This window comes from Schistocerca americana, chromosome 4 (assembly GCF_021461395.2).
Source record: "Schistocerca americana isolate TAMUIC-IGC-003095 chromosome 4, iqSchAmer2.1, whole genome shotgun sequence".
Classification (NCBI taxonomy): Eukaryota; Metazoa; Arthropoda; class Insecta; order Orthoptera; family Acrididae; genus Schistocerca; species Schistocerca americana.
The window spans coordinates 357,360,557-357,377,580 of NC_060122.1; the positions used below are offsets into that span (position 1 = coordinate 357,360,557).

The 17,024-nt window shown below is 42.9% G+C and overlaps 1 protein-coding gene across 1 annotated transcript in view; it reads right to left on the reverse strand.

Moving 5' to 3' along the window:
• The window catches only part of LOC124613057 (multiple PDZ domain protein-like), a 131,119-nt gene extending 117,698 nt beyond the window's left edge, over positions 1 to 13,421 (reverse strand). Inside the window, exon 1 of the mRNA XM_047141641.1 lies at positions 13,341 to 13,421. The gene's annotated coding sequence lies outside the window, so the exon portion shown is untranslated. The remainder of the gene's footprint in view (positions 1 to 13,340) is intronic.
• Between the last annotated feature and the right edge of the window lie 3,603 nt (positions 13,422 to 17,024).

Consider the following 17,024-nt stretch of genomic DNA (forward strand, 5'->3'; position numbering starts at 1 on the left):
CACTATTTCATGGTTGGTTTACACTAGATGCAGACAGCTGGGTACTCTAACTCCCTTCCGGAGGGTACGGAGTGGCGACAGGAAGGGAATCTGGCCACCCTCTGACATTAACATCGCCAAATCCGTAGTAAGACGGCCGTCCCCGCGTTGAAGTGGGACGAAGGCCGAAAGCAAATAATGATGATTAAGACAATCCCTTCTGATGTAGACAGTGGTTTGAAATTGAATGCTGGCCTTCGAAACTAGTCACCATTAGAGATTATATGCAACTGTAGCATAAAATTAAATACATAAAAAATAAATTCAGTTGTTGGTCTTCTATGCCAATGTATTGTTGGAACTATACAAACCCTAAAGATGAGGTTTATCTTTCATGTGATGAGGTGAATTTTCTCACAAAAATATCTTTCACCTCAATTAGCGGACAACTTGCAAAAGGAGCTACAAATGTGCATCTTCATGTATTCATAAGTATTTATTTTAAGAACAAAGTAACATATGAATACATCTTCTTTTTACTTCAACTGCCCCCTACATCATTACTTGTTTTCTTTATTGTAATTTCATTGTGGATGTCTGGCCACAGCTGTTTCTGCTTTTCAGCCATATGGCAAATTGCTGCAGTGGCGGACACACAAGTTTCACTGCAATTTTATGAGAATTATATGAACGAATTACAATAAACTGTTTTATGGTGACAATATACAACCGAATATATAAAAAATCACAGAAATAAGTAAAACAATAAAAAAATCTTTTTATGGGAGTAATTGTATTTTAAAGAGACTGTTTCTAACACCGGACACACTGCATGAGAACCGAAATATTATAAATGTCAACATGAGATTAAAATTAAATAGAACAGTAATCTCAATGTCGTAATAGGCATTCAGAATTACAATGTATTGTTCTTTGTTGAAACCTTGTGTTCTTTGAAGGTTGGTAAATTGGTCGCACCAAAGGAAAATTCTGAATACCGTTTCATCAACCCTAGGAAAACTGCAGTTCTTTTGTTCCTGTCGAACTGCTGTGGCAGTTCGAAAGGTTCCGTTAATTCACAAACTTATTTCATAAATTCTGTTTTGTTTAGAGGCAGGAGTAGTTGTTTAAATGTGTAAAATTTTTGATTAGCTCATGTTCCTACTGATTGTATATTTCCCAGTAACACGTTCTCCTAAAGAGCTCAAAGCGACCTCGAATAATTGAATGCTTTGGGAGAAACCAACACAGATTATGAAAACTGCCTTTCCAGTCAGTTATGTATCAAACCGGCGGCCAATCATATAATAATGGGAAACACAGAACCGAAGACACTTGGCCTGTAAATATATTACACTACTGGCCATTAAAATTGCTACACCACGAAGATGACGTGCTACAGATGCGAAATTTAACCGACAGGAAGAAGATGCTGTGATATACAAATGATTAGCTTTTCAGAGCATTCACACAAGGTTAGCGCCGGTGGCGACACCTACAACGTGCTGACATGAGGAAAGTTTCCAACCGATTTCTCATACACAAACAGCAGTTGACCGGCGTTGCCTGGTGAAGTGTTGTTGTGATGCCTCCTGTAAGGAGGAGAAATGCGACGACAATCACGTTTCCGACTTTGATTAAGGAGGGATTGTAGCCTATCGCGATTGCGGTTTGTCGTATCGCGACATTGCTGCTCGCATTGGTCGAGATCTAATGACTGCTAGCAGAATATGGAATCGGTGGGTTCAGGAGGGTAATACGGAACGCCGTGCTGGATCCCAACGGCCGCGTACCACTAGCAGTCGAGATGACAGGCGTCTATCCGCATGGCTGTAACGGATCGTGCAGCCACGTCTCGATCCCTGAGTCAACAGTTGGGGACGTTTGCAAGACAACAACCATCTGCACCAACAGTTCGACGACGTTTGCAGCAGCATGGACTATCAGCTCGGAGACCATGGCTGCGGTTACCATTGACGCTGCATCACAGACAGGAGCGCCTGCCATGGTGTACTCAACGACGAACCTGGGTGCACGAATGGCAAAACGTCATTTTTTCGGATGAATCCAGGTTCTGTTTATAGCATCATGATGGTTGCATCCGTGTTTGGGACAACGCGGTGAACGCACATTGGAAGCGTGTATTCGTCATCGCCATATTGGCGTATAACCCGGCGTGATGGTATGGGGTGCCATTGGTTACACGTCTCGATCACCTCTTGTTCGCATTGACGGCACATTTCAGGTGTGTCACGACCCGTGGCTCTACCCTGCGAAACCCTACATTTCAGCAGGATAATGCACGGGCCTTTCTGGATATAGAAAATGTTCGACTGCTGCCCTGGCCAGCACATTCTCCAGATCTGTCACCAACTGAAAACGTCTGGTCAATGGTGGCCGAGCAACTGGCTCGTCACAATACGCCAGTCACTACTCTTGATGAACTGTGGTATCGTGTTGAAGCTGCATGGGCAGCTGTATCTGTACACGCCATCCAAGCTCTGTTTGGCTCAATGCCGAGGCGTATCAAGGCCGTTATTACGGCGAGAGGTGGTTGTTCTGCGTGCTGATTTCTCAGAATCTATGCACCCAAATTGCGTGAAAATGTAATCCCATGACAGTTCTAGTATAATGTATTTGTCCAATGAATACCCGTTTATCATCTGCATTTCTTCTTGGTGTAGCAATTTTAATGGCCAGTAGTGTATGTAATCGTTCAGCGTATCGCAATGAAGATGAGGTGCTCAGTATCTTGAAGTACCTGGAAGGATAAGTTGTCTTCAAATGGGAGAACGTGACCAGTTCACTAAAAGGTGAAACAAGAAATTGTCAGCTTGGTACAAAAGAAGTGGACGATCTGGATTACTGTTATTTGTAAAGAAGGTCTCAGATCTCCATCGCCTGAAAAACTGAGTACATTGTTAGAGTCGGGGCGTATTTTCGCAAATATTGTTTAAAGCAACATCACCATTATTCTTCAACTTGCATAACATCTTTCATTCCCAAATTATAAGAGCAGGACAGACAGTTATAGGTTTTCATCATTTTCAACCAAGTATTCCAACTGGCTGAGAGTGGGACTCTCAGTTGGGAGTGGATTTCCAGCTGTGGCATTCACCTGATGTCCAAGAAAAACCTCCTGTAAACCTTGGTCGGACTGGCAGATTGGAACTATATAATTTATTTCTAAGACAACACTGTGATGTCCATTGCCCCAGACGCAAATAAAAAGTGTGGAACCCTTATGGGATCGCTTTGTTGTTCGTCTGTGTTTCCGTCCGACTGTTAAGAACCATTTTTCTCAGGAACAAGTAGACGCTACATTTTAAAATTTGTGTCTTATATTAAGGTCTATGGTCCGTTGGAAGTGCAAAAATGTTAAGCTTCTAAGTCAATTCGGTCAAAAGATACGGCCATTTACGTCATATATTTTGATATTCGAAAACCCATTCATCAAAACCTGTAGGGCACTTCCAGAGTTGATGTAGAATAATGAAATTTGGCAAGCAGCAGATTTCACAGTAGAAGTAAAAAATCTCAATATTGTTAAATTGTTATTATTTCACATAAAAATACCTTTTTGCCATTAGAACATACATTGCAATCATCCGTCAAAGGAGTAATAGATGTACATTACTGCACGCAAACATAAAATATAAGCCGTAATCATGTTTTAGTAACTAAACAAAAGTATTTTATAAAACCTTCTATATCCACATATATAAACTGAACTCCCCCGGCCGGCCGGAGTGGCCGTGCGGTTCTAGGCGCTACAGTCTGGAACCGCGGGACCTCTGCGGTCGCAGGTTAGAATCCTGCCTCGGGCATGGATGTGTGTGGTGTCCTTAAGTTAGTTAGGTTTAAGTAGTTCTAAGTCTAGGGGACTGATGACCTCAGAAGTTAAGTCCCATAGTGTTCAGAGCCATTTGAACATTTTTGAAGTTCCGTGCCCGCTTCCTTTTGTACGTCCGTGCTAGTCTGAGGAACTACTACGCAGATTTTGATGCTATCTTAGAATTCTCAGGACCGGTAGCTTGCCAGTACCTATATCGAAAACGGCCAAAAATCGTTCAGATTCTCAGTTCCAGGATGTATGAACTATGTATATACAAACGATTAAGTTTGCATGGAACGTCCAGTGCGCGAGTGCTGCTAGTAGTTGGCCAACTTTTTCTTTTGTGGAAGCTACAATGGCTTTAAAAAACGTCATGATTCGCCGTCAAGAGATACTACAAAAATTTGTTCATTAGACAAACATTTACGATCTAGAGACCGTCATCAGGTATCGTAATATATTTACAACAGATTACAAGACGGTACAAAAATCACTGGCGCATTTCATTTTAACGTCGCTTGTAAGCTGCTGTAAACATTTTACGATGCCTGATTATAGTGTGGGGACCATATACTGGTTATAAATAAGGAGTTTCTCTGTCCGTAGCTCTTGGCGGTGAAAAATGACTTTATTTTGCTATTTGTAAGAGCTATGGAACACCACTCCTTTCAAAAGTTTTACATTGATCTGATACTTATCATAAACGATAAACATATGAATCTGCGAGAAACGGTAAGGCTGCCTATGCAACGTTGTGCTACTTTGAGCAGTCTCATTATAGTTTTAACCCTGTAACTATACAGCGGTTCCAGCTTTATTAAGTAGAACAGTAGTTGTACAGGGGGCACAAGGGAGGGGGCGATAGCAGCGTGTAAGCCGGGAGTGGCCTATCCGTTAAATTTATCCCATCTTGGCATGAATAACATCATGCAGGCAACTACAGAACAGGCAACTTCTCTTTTCTTGCACATTAATGGGTAAACCAAATCTCTGCGGCGCTGGGGCGTAGCCACTGATAGGGCAAGCTCTCGTGTACGCTTATTGTGAACACCTCACAATATTTTTGAAGTAATAAAACAAATTTGCTCCACGGAAGTGGCGGTTATGGTAAGCGATATGGCAGATAAATTTTTATTTTACTCCAAGAGCGCACCTGACATCTGATCTAGGGGAAAAGGATCACCCACAAAAGTTTCGTGGAGAGGGAAGGAGTAGAATGCAGTAAAATCTTCTTGAGTTTCTAGCCGCATCAATCCGCAGTGTGTAGTGTGTGCACAAAATAACTTGGCCTGTACCTGCGGAGCCGGCCGGTGTGGCCGTGCGATTCTAGGCGCTTCAGTCTGGAACCGCGTGACCGCTACAGTCGCAGGTTCGAATCCTGCCTCGGGCATGGATATGTGTGATGTCCTTAGGTTAGTTATGTTTAAGTAGTTCTAAGTTCTGGGGGACTGATGACCACAGATGTTAAATCCCATAGTGCTCAGAGTCATTTGTACCTGCGGCTAGTGAGTATGCAAACAATCATGTTAACAGGTTATGTCAATACGTCGACTAATAAAGACGTTAAGGACAATAGTTCCTTACTAGAAGACTGGAAAATTGGCCAAGTGCGACTAGAACTCGCACACAGACGATTCCGGGGGTGAGTTACGAGGAAAAGTACGTGTTTTGATGGGTGGTAGCATTAGTGATTCTGAACAAAAAACTTTATGTGGATATATGCCCCGTTCCGAATGGTTTCCGAGATAGAACACTTCTAATGTACATTTCTATTTATTTTCCGTGTTATTCATTGTTATTGTTCACAACGTACCACAGTACTATAGACGAAGTTGGGATGAACATTTTAATACAGGACGCTTGTGGTCTATCAAGTCGAAAAACTACCTCAAACAGGCCTACAAAAAGCACCTAAGCTACAGCGCACGGGCGTCGCGCAAGATTTACAATATTTTCGCGATCTCTCCGCGCCAGCTGTTAGTCCAAGACAGAAAATAAGTATGACCTATTTCTGTAGCAAATATAATTCAGTTAAATTGTGTACTGAGACACGTTTTCGTTGGAGTGTGCGGTTTTCGAATTATTAAAGATAAACGTACAAAGTGATATTAAACGTGTTCTGTCTCGTAAACCATTCGCAATAGGGCATATGTCCACATGAAGTATTTTGTTCACAGTCACTAATACCATCGCATCTCAAAGCATGTACCTTTCCTCCTGACTCACCCTATATACAGGGTGTTACAAAAAGGTACGGCCAAACTTTCAGGAAACATTCCTCACACACAAAGAAAGAAAATATGTTAAGTGGGCATGTGTCCGGAAACGCTTACTTTCCAAGTTAGAGCTCATTTTATTACTTCTCTTCAAATCACATTAATTATGGAATGGAAACACTCAGCAACAGAACGTACCAGCGTGACTTCAAACACTTTGTTACAGGAAATGTTCAAAATGTCCTCCGTTAGCGAGAATGGCGTACTGTATCACAGCCGTCCACAATACGAGCACAAAGAGTCTCTGCATTTGGTACCGGGGTTGCGTAGACAAGAGCAATCAAATGCTCCCATAAATGCAAGTCAAGAGGGTTGAGGTCAGGAGAGCGTGGAGGTCATGGAATTGGTCCGCCTCTACCACTCCATCGCTCACCGAATCTGTTGTTGAGAAGCGTACGAACACTTCGACTGAAATGTGCAGGAGCTCCATCGTGCATGAACCACATCTTGTGTCGTACTTGTAAAGGCACATGTTCTAGCAGCACAGGTAGAGTATCCCGTATGAAATCATGAAAACGTGCTCCATTGAGCGTAGGTGGATGAACATGGGGCCCAATCGAGTCATCACCAACAATGCCTGCCCAAACGTTCTCAGAAAATCTGTGTTGATGACATGATTGCACACAATTGCGTGCGGATTCTTGTCAGCCCACACATGTTGATTGTGAAAATTTACAATTTGATCGCGTTGGAATGAAGCCTCATCCGTAAAGAGAACATTTGCACTGAAATGAGGATTGACACATTGTTGGATGAACCATTCGCAGAAGTGTACCAGTGGAGGCCAATCAGCTGCTGATAAGTGCCTGCACACGCTGTACATGATGCGGAAACAACTGGTTCTCCCGTAGCACTATCCATACAGTGACGTGGTCAACGTTACCTTGTACAGCAGCAACTTCTCTGACGCTGACATTAGGGTAATCGTCAACTGCACGAAGAATTGCCTCGTCCATTGCAGGTGTCCTCGTCGTTCTAGGTCTTCCCCAGTCGCGAGTCATAGGATGGAATGTTCCGTGCTCCCTAAGACGCCGATCAATTGCTTCGAACGTCTTCCTGTCGGGACACCTTCGTTCTGGAAATCTGTCTCGATACAAACGTACCGCACCACGGCTATTGCCCCGTGCTAATCCATACATCAAATGGGCATCTGCCAACTCCGCATTTGTAAACATTGCACTGACTGCAAAACCACGTTCGTGATGAACACTAACCTGGTGATGCTGCGTACTGATGTGCTTGATGCTAGTACTGTAGAGCAATGAGTCGCATGCCAACACAAGCACCGAAGTCAACATTACCTTCCTTCAATTGGTCCAACTGACGGTGAATCGAGGAAGTACAGTACATACTGACGAAACTAAAATGAGCTCCAACATGGAAATTAAGCGTTTCCGGACACATGTCCACATAACATATTTTCTTTATTTGTGTGTGAGGAATGTTTCCTGAAAGTTTGGCCGTACCATTTTGTAACACCCTGTATATATATATGTGGTGGTGTGTCATGTGGAGTATCATTTAATGTCCCCCTCCGAGATAAACAAATTGCAATTATTACTGAAGACATTGAAATACCTCGAGAACTACACATCTGACCAAAGAGCAGTTGTAATTCCAATTTGTTTATCCCGAAGGGGGATGTTAAATGTTACCCCACATGGCACACCACCACGTCCCATGTTCAGGTGGCGGGGGCAATTTGAAAATCTTCAGTGGGAATACAGGTTTTTATTGTTGAATACGGTTCTACGGCAAAATCTACATATTTTTTGTCTGAAGCAGTTTCTTCGTTTCGCTGTAATCGGAGAAATAGAAATGGGTACGCAATCGTAATGAGTATCCAATGGTATGTGGGACCCCACCTCCATGCTGCGAGGGTAGGACAGGCCAGTATTTCATAACTTCTAATTGGAAACACCATTCGCAACGTGTATTCCTCCGAGGTGTCGAACAGGGAACTACTCGATGCGCCATTTTGGCCGTGGCTCTAGGCAAACGCTACTCTACTTTTCCAATTAGAGTAAATCTTCAAACGTACTACCGCCAACTTCAATACACTTAGCAATCCGCTTTTCAAGTGACCGCACACAGAACAAAAGCATATCTGCGGGAATGTCAGCATAGGGCTTCTGATGCGGCCGACCATGCCTTCACGGCCTGTTGGCATTTGCTGATACACCGTATCTTTTACATATCCACACAGAAAGAAATACGGCGACGTGAAAGACATCGACCTAGCGGGCCAATGAACAGGGTCACCTCTGCCAATCCACCGACGATTATAAACACGGTTTAATACCTCCCGTGCCTCAATTGCACAATGCGCTGGGCAACCGTCACGCTGGAAGCACGTATGTTGTCGAACGTCCAGGGCAATATCCTGCAGTAGTACAAGTAGTTCCTGTTCTAAAAACTTTCGATATTTGCGTCCGATCAACGTGCCGTCGTTAAAATACAGACCAATTATTTTGTTCCCCATGATGCCACACCACACGTTAACCGACCAAAGACGTTGATGGTCGTCTTGCCGCAAACAGTGGGGATTGTCTACACTCCAGTAATGCATGTTATGTCGGTTAACGCTACCCTGCGAAGTGTTGTAATGTTTAGAGCCTCTATCTGTTCTATGTCTGCACGATACGGGAGCTTCGGTCGCAGTGTACTGCCTGTTAGGACAGGTCGTAGTTCGCTACACGGCCACGGTGGTGCATCGAGTAGGACGAAGTAATACAACGTTGCGAATGGGGGTGTCCAATTAGAAGCTATGAAATACTGGTCTACTCTACCCACGCAGCATGAAGGTGGAGTCACACGTGCCATTAGATATTCAAGAGCCATTAAGTAGCATTTCGTTAATTACGATTGCGTATCGATGTCTATTCCTCCGACTACTGCGCCGTCTGTGGTGAAACTAAGAAATGCTTCATACAAAACGTACGTAGATTTTGGCGTAGAATCGTAATCTGCAATAAAGAACGGGTGTCCGAAAGAACAGACACCATATCCATATAAGTATATAGTCCTGGCAACACCGGCCATGACCTCCTCCTTCTGTGCGGATGCACACATATTCCCCGAACTCTTACGGAATTTGGTAAGAATGTCTTCCACGAGTAATGAGTGTGTTGGGATGGGACACTACGAATGTAGTGCGTGGACATACAAGGTGAGAATGTGGGTCTCGTGGGAGGCATGTGGAGATAGTGCCTGTTGTCCTCTGTGCCCTCGGTGGCTCAAATGAACGCCGGCACGGTAGCTCAGCGTGTTCGGTCAGAGGGTTACATGCCCTCTGTACTAAAAAAACTGAGTCAATCGATCAACAACGAACATAAATGGATGTCTTACGACGTCCGCCCCGAGCAGATGCAACAAACAAAAGCGAACAAAATGAGATTAAAAAAAAATGAATAGAGCGTCTGCAATGTAAGCAGGAGATCCCGGGTTCGACTCCCGGTCGGGGCACACATTTTCACCTGTCCCCGTTGATATATATCAACGTCCGTTAGCAGATGAAGATATTAATATAATTCTAACTACGGATTTAGGATAAAGAGTAAATTGTGACACTAGCAGTCGGCTTTGACCGGAGACGTGATGGACATATAACAGCTATTTAATCAACGTAGAGACTTTTACGTCACATCACTGGCGATATTTTGAAAAATACGCATGACAGACACTTTTGATTACGAGAATTTAATACACCAGAAAAAATAGTTACATTGCAACTATCACGATCTAAAAGTGGGGCCAAAAGGGTTTTTGCATAAGGCGGAATTTCTCTCCTATTTTTCCTAGCAAGCACAGTTGGTAAGAGGCACTAAAACATCCAACAGGTGATTATATTGATCAGTCACATAACTTATAAAGAAGAGAAACATTTCTTGGAGAGATCTTCCACAGTTGTAATGAGCGCCAAGACGCACAGTACTAACTAAAAAATTGTTTATTGTAAATAAACTTTGCTAATAGGCCTGTCGGAAAGTGCATAGGCCAAGTGAAGGCTGAAACAAGCAAATTCGAATATATGTACTTTTCAGTAGCAAATCTTATAAGAATTTAACAAGAACAACTTCGACTATTTGTCGGAAACAAATAAAATCGAGTATCGTAAAAACAGACAAACAGCTTTACCAAGAGTAGGCACGACACGCACTACGGATTAAAAATAAAGTACCTGTCGTAAATAATTCTAAGCTAGTACTGGAAAATAAACTTTATTTTCGTAACTCAAGTTTATACTGAGATCCGAGGTTACGAATCTAGGTATTTATCGGTAATAAATCGAAATGGTTATCGCAAAGAACATAAACTATCTATCCAAAAGAACACGAACCTAGTATCGTAGAAAACAGCCCTATGGCTGCATGGACAGCACGATAAGCAGTACGAATTGACTAAATATTATAATTCCCTATGAAACAGAAGAAAGAGTATTTTGTTTCTCATACAGAGCAGAGATTAAAAGTTTAATTTCTCTCGAAACCATAAAGATATAAGAAGAGGAGGTGACGGTACAGACTTTGACTGTACATTGCTTTGAAGCCGGCTCCGCCATATCAGATTCCTCAACACATTAGCAGACTACTGCTTATGTTACTTTTCGCTCTTAATGTTTCTAGCAACTAACATGGCGGACGTCAGCTTCAAGTTTGTGATGTGTGACAACTCCCCTTATTATACCACCACTCTCGAAGCCTAGGAAAATGTGACAACAAAAAGCGCTATAAGCAAACGGAATTCAAAATCGCGCAAGAAGAAGTGCCATTACCATTACGTCATTGGTCAAAGCCGACAGTTTCGCAAATTTTTCTTGACCCCAAATTTCTTACTTCTGTGTTTCAATTAATAATAGTAGTAATACTACTACTACTATTACTACTACTACTAATAATAATAATAATAATAATAATAACCAAAAGTGGAGACCCAAGAAGATGAAGAAACAATTGACTACAGCAGCAGTTTTATTCATCCTTAAATCGCTTTTACAAGGATATTGGAGATTTAAGAACAACAAAAATAACGTAATTCATATATATCGGCATTGACAAGCTTACAGGTCTATTTTGACAAGGATGAGACAGATAGTCGGTCGTTGCCTGGAAGTAGGGACCATCCTGGCATTTGCTTTAATTAATTTAATGAAACCACGGAAAACCTATATTATGATAGCTGGATAAAGACTGGAGCCTCCCCCATCCCGAATGCAAGGTAATTCCGTTTAAAACAGTGCTTCCTAATGTACAATAGTTTTGCAAAGAAGTTATTTAATAATGTAAAAGTGCTGCACTTCTCAAAAAATGTTCAAATGTGTGTGAAATCTTATGGGACTTAACTGCTAAGGCCATCAGTCCCTAAGCTTACACACTACTTAACCTAAATTATACTAAGGACAAACACACACACACACACACCCATGCCCCAGGGAGGACTCGAACCTCCGCCGGGATCGGCCGCACAGTCCATGACTGCAGCGCCTTAGAGGGGATGCACTTCTCGCTCCCAGTCAGTGGACACACTACGCACACTGTCCACACATTATTTCGTAACGTAGCACTACACACACTATCACCGAGCAAGGTGGCGGAGTGGTTAGCACACTGGACTCGCATTCGGGAGGACGGCGGTTCAAACCCGCGTCCTCCCATCATGCTTTAGGTTTTCCGTGATTTCCCTAAATCGCTTCAGCCAAATTTCGGATGGTTTCTTTGAAAGGGCATGGCCGATTTCCTTACCTAATCCGATGGGACCGGTGACGTCGCTGTTTGGTCCCCTCCCCCTACTCAACCAACTAACACACTGTCGGGAGAGGTCAGGACCATAGTGACTATGTTTGGTTTACATTAAGTGTACAGCAACTTGCCATTTGCTAGCCTGAAAACTGAAGATCCTTCTACACTGTTGCAAGAAGATCGCTCAGACAGGCCCAGCGATGAGGTACGAATCATCCACTAGAAAGTTTGAGGAGTTACCGTATGCTGTGTCAACGAACTGATAGGACCACAAGCCAGAAGTAGTTCTTCGAAACCAACATACTTCCAACTTCAGAAAAATCAAATGCCGGAATACAATACAACGGAAATCACAATTATGGAGAATAGGAAAGTCTGGATCATTGACATGGGCATCACAGGTGGTAACGGAATCTACGAGAAACAACTTGTAAAACTTGGCATGGACAAAGACTTGAAAATCGAACTACAGCGACTCTGACGTAAAGCAGTGAAAGTGATCCCAGTGGTTCTCGGCACACTGGGAGCAGTGTCAAAAGATCTGAATGGGTACTTGAAAACAACCAACACTGATAAAACATCCGTCTGCCAACTACAAATTATCTGTCGATATTAGGTAGTCTAGACGCCAGAAAGTGTCACACTTGTGATAAAATACGAGGGGTGTTCAAAAGAAAAAGTGCGAAACAACACAACTTAGGTCTTTGTTCAAAAGTAATCACCAGATCCTGAGGACATCTATCTCACTGTTTCACGACCCGAAAGATTCCCTGTTCCCAGAATTCCTATGGCTGTGACAGGAACCCGTCCTCCACCAATGTGTCGCTCAGTTCGTCGTGCAAGTAGGGGTACTTCCCTTGGAGACGCTTGTTTTAATGGACCAAACACATAGAAGTCGTAGAGTGACATGTCCGGGCTGTAAGAGCAAATGCTCAAGCTGCTTCCACTTTAACTCGGCCATTAGACTTCGTGTGACTTTGGAGAGGTGTGGACGTGCTTTACCGTAGAGCAGAATCACTCTCTCCGTGAGAATCCCAGGCCGTTTGCTCTCGATGGACGCATGTACGGAGATTCTCACATTACACGTCACTGTTAATGGTTTTTATGTGTTCGAGGAATTCGATGAGAATCGGACGGTAAGTATCGCCTTGCCTGCTGAGGGCATAGCTTTGTATTTTTTAGGGTGAGATGACGGCGTACAGCTTCCATTCCCTAGATGTCTCACTATATTATCTGAAAGTGGCATATGCAAGTTTCAACCGGGTTGGTTGTTACGACGTTTCGTACCTTTTCATTTGGACACACCATTTATGAAATCTAACGTAGTGAAATAATTTGCTGTGTTTACTGTTGTAATCGACAGAACTTCGTCTATTGACGTCAAGATGCACCAATGAACGCACAGACTACTTGAATCGTGAGTGTGCGTAGCACGCGTCATGTTCACCTGAGAGATGCACTTGCAGAGTAGCAATTGCGGCTATATCCAGTAGGAGTTCGGAGTTCCATTACCTGTCAACGGTGGGGAGCTGGCCGTTCGCGTCGCTAGGAGCAGCCCCTTAACGCGCAGAACGACGTCCTTCGCTCAGATTAAGCCCTGTAACTACCAGCGAAGGTGCCGTGCAGTCGGGATTAATAATGGTGTTCTTACGTTCGGGGCACCGTCACGTGTCCGCAGCCTTGGAAGGTCTGCAGCAGAGGCAAACGGCCTTGGCAGAGAACTCTGTGCGTTTGGAAGCTGCGCATTAACAGCTTCGTAAACCGAGTAATACTCCTGCAAACGCGTCTACCACTGGCTGCAATGGCGTCACTCTCTTCCAGCTGGAAGTCTGTGTATAAAGGGGCATCCTGGACCGTAACGTATAGTTAAGTGTCGGGGCCTGTAATATATACCGCATTGGAGGCATTGCAATTGTTATGCCACACTGTTCAAGACGGTTGTTGTTGTAGTCTTCAGTCCGAAGACTGGGTTGATGCAGCTCTCCACGCCACCCTACCCTGTGCGAGCCTCCAATCTCCGAATAACTACTGTATCCTTCATGTTTCTGAATCTGCTTACAGTGTTCATGTCTTGGTCTCCCTCTACGATTTTTACCGCTCACACTTCCCTCCAATACTAAATTCGTGATGTGGCAGAATGTGTCCTATCAGCCAATCAATTCTTTTGGTCAAGTTGTCCCACAAATTTCTTGTCTCCCCAATTCTATTCAGTACTTCCTATTAGTTGCGTGATCGACTCATCTGATCTTCAGCATTTTTCTGTAGCACCACATTTTGAAAGTTTCTATTCTCTTTTTGTCTGAACAGTTGATCGTCTATGTTTCAATACATGGCTATATGGAGACCAATACCTTCAGAAAATACTTCCTAACCCTTAAATCTATATTCGATGTAAACAAATTTCTCTTCTTCAGAAACACTTTTCTTGCCATTGCTAGTCTACATTTTATATCCTCTCTACTTTGGCCATCATCAGTTATTTTGCTGCCCAAATACCATAACACATCTACTGCTTTAAGTGTCTCGTTTCCTAATCTGATTCCTTTAGCATCACCTGATTTAATTCCACTACGCTCCATTATCCTTGTTTTACTTTTGTCAATGTTCATCTTATATCCTCCTTTCAAGACGCTGCCCATTCCGTTAAACTGCTCCTTCAAGTTCGTTGTGTCTCTGACATATTACGATGTCATCAGCAAAGATCGTAGTTTTTATTTGTTCTCTCTGAACTCTAATTCCTACTCCAATTTTTTCTTTGATTTCCTTTACTGCTTCTTCAATGTACATACTGAATAACATCATGGATAGGCTACAACCGTGTCTCACCCTCTTTTCAACCACTGCCTCCCTTTCATGTACCTCGACTCTCGTAACTGCCGTCGTGTTTCTGTACAAGTTGTAAACAACCTTTCGCTCCTTGTATTTTACTCCTGCTACCTTCAGAATTTCGAAGAGAGTATTCCAGTCAACATTGTCAAAAGCTTTCTCTAAGCCTACAAATGCTAGAAACGTAGGTTTGCCTTTCCTTAACTTATCTTCTAAGATAAGTGGTTGGGTCAGTACCGCCTCGCGTGTTCCTACATCTATTAGGAATACAAGTGGATCTTTCCCAAGGTCAGCGTCTACCAGTTTTTCATTTATACCGTAAAGAATTCATGTTAGTACCTTGCAACCATGACTTATTCAACTAATACCTCGGTAATTTTCACACCTGTCAGCGACTGCTTTCTTTAGAACTGGAATTACTATATTCTTCTTGGAGTGTGAGGGTATTTCGCCTATCTCGTACATCTTGCATACCAGATGGAAGAGTTTTGTCATGGATGGCTCTCCCAAGGCTCCCAGTAGTTCAGACGGAATTTTGTCTTCCCATGGGGCATTGTTTCACCTTAGATCTTTCAGAGCTTTGTCAAATTCTTCCAACAAATAAATTATGGTCAGAGACCACATCTGCCCTTGGAAATTTCTTGCAATTTCTAATCCAGTCCCTAAATCTCTGCCTAACTATTATATCATGAATCTCAAACTTTCCGATGTCTCCAGACCCTTCCACGTACACAACCTTCTTTTATGATTCTTAAATCAAATGTTATCGATGATCAAATTATGGTCTGTACAAAATTCTACCAGGCGGCTTCCTCTTTCAATCCTTTCCCCAGTCCATATTCAACTACTTTTTTCCTTCTCTTCCTTTCCTACTATCAAGTTCCAGTCCCCCATCAAGACCAAATTTTCATCTCCCTTAATTATCTGAATAATTTCTTTCATTTTATCACACATTACTTCAGTCTCTTCATCATTTGCAGGGCATATAAACTTGTACTTCTGTGGTAAGTGTGGGCTTCGTGTCTATCTTGCCTACAATAATGCGTTCACTATGATGTTCATAGTAGCTTACCCGCATTCCTATTTTCTTATTCATTATTAAACCCGCTCCTGCATTACCCCTATTTGACTTTTTATTTATAACACTGTAGTCACCTGACCAGAAGTCTTGTTCCTCCTGCCACCAAACTTCACTAATTTACACTACATCTAACTCAGAGGCATATCTGTAGAAAACTCGTGTAGGAAACTCCGGGTATCTTTTGTGGAGTATGATGTTGCCATGCCTGAGTTGTTCCGACGTTGCAATGTTTCTTTGGACGTGCCATAATAAAATACATGAAATGTATTCGCAGTTGCGAATATGGAATGGCGACAATGAAAATTTGTGCCGGACCGGGATTCGAACCCAGATTTCCCGCTTATCGCGTGCGGTCAATCCATTTCTGGAGGGGTTTGTATTTAGCACCGAGCTTTGGGAATGTATCATCATGCAGGAAAAGAGCAGCTAAGAGCTCAGTACGTCGCTGAAGACGACGTTACTGACGACAGGGAACTAGTTCAGATGTAGAGGTTGTTGAAATCGTCCGCAGGGACTTATCTGTTATCGCTATTCTGAAGGTGAGGTCGTCATCAAGTTAACTAGTTTGCTTGTTTCCATTCCTACGTGGCTTACAGCCTCTCATTTCTTCCAGCAGATCTTCAGATAGCTTACGATACTGGCAACTGCTTCACTTTTCATACAGTTCGTTGCTAAGAAGTTAAGTTAATGTTTTTCGAAAGCTATTAAAGGAAAACGTTTTTTAGCACAACTAGTTTCATCATGTATGAAAACTTTTACCTTGAAAATTTATGTTCTTTTGGATGCTTCTAACCAATTATCAAAGCGTCTCCCCCCCCCCCCACTTCGATCTTGGTATTCACAAATATGGTTTTTGAAGATGTCAGCGGGTGATAAAGTTCACTGTCCACCGATTTTTTGTTTGACATAAGAGAAGCAAAAAAAGTCGTCACGTGAATACTAGCGTTGAGGCATCAAGCCTATGGTGTTCTCCATCAGATAATTAATTGTTTCACTTGCTGTTTGATAGCAGGCATTGTCATGATACAGAATGAGGCGACGACTTCATTTGTTTTTCCTGATTTCGTCTATGACTTGGACAAATACAATGTTGTGTACCATTTAGTATTAACTGTCCTTCGATCCTCTAAAGCAGGCTCGTCCAAACTGTGCCCCTGGGGCGCTAGCGCCCGCGATCGCCCGCGGCCCGCGCCCCGGCGAATTCGTATGTTGTCGCAATGGCCGAGCCGTGTCGCTTAGCTGGCCGTGCGGACCGCCCGAACGCCAGCCGATACATATATTTGTTCGCC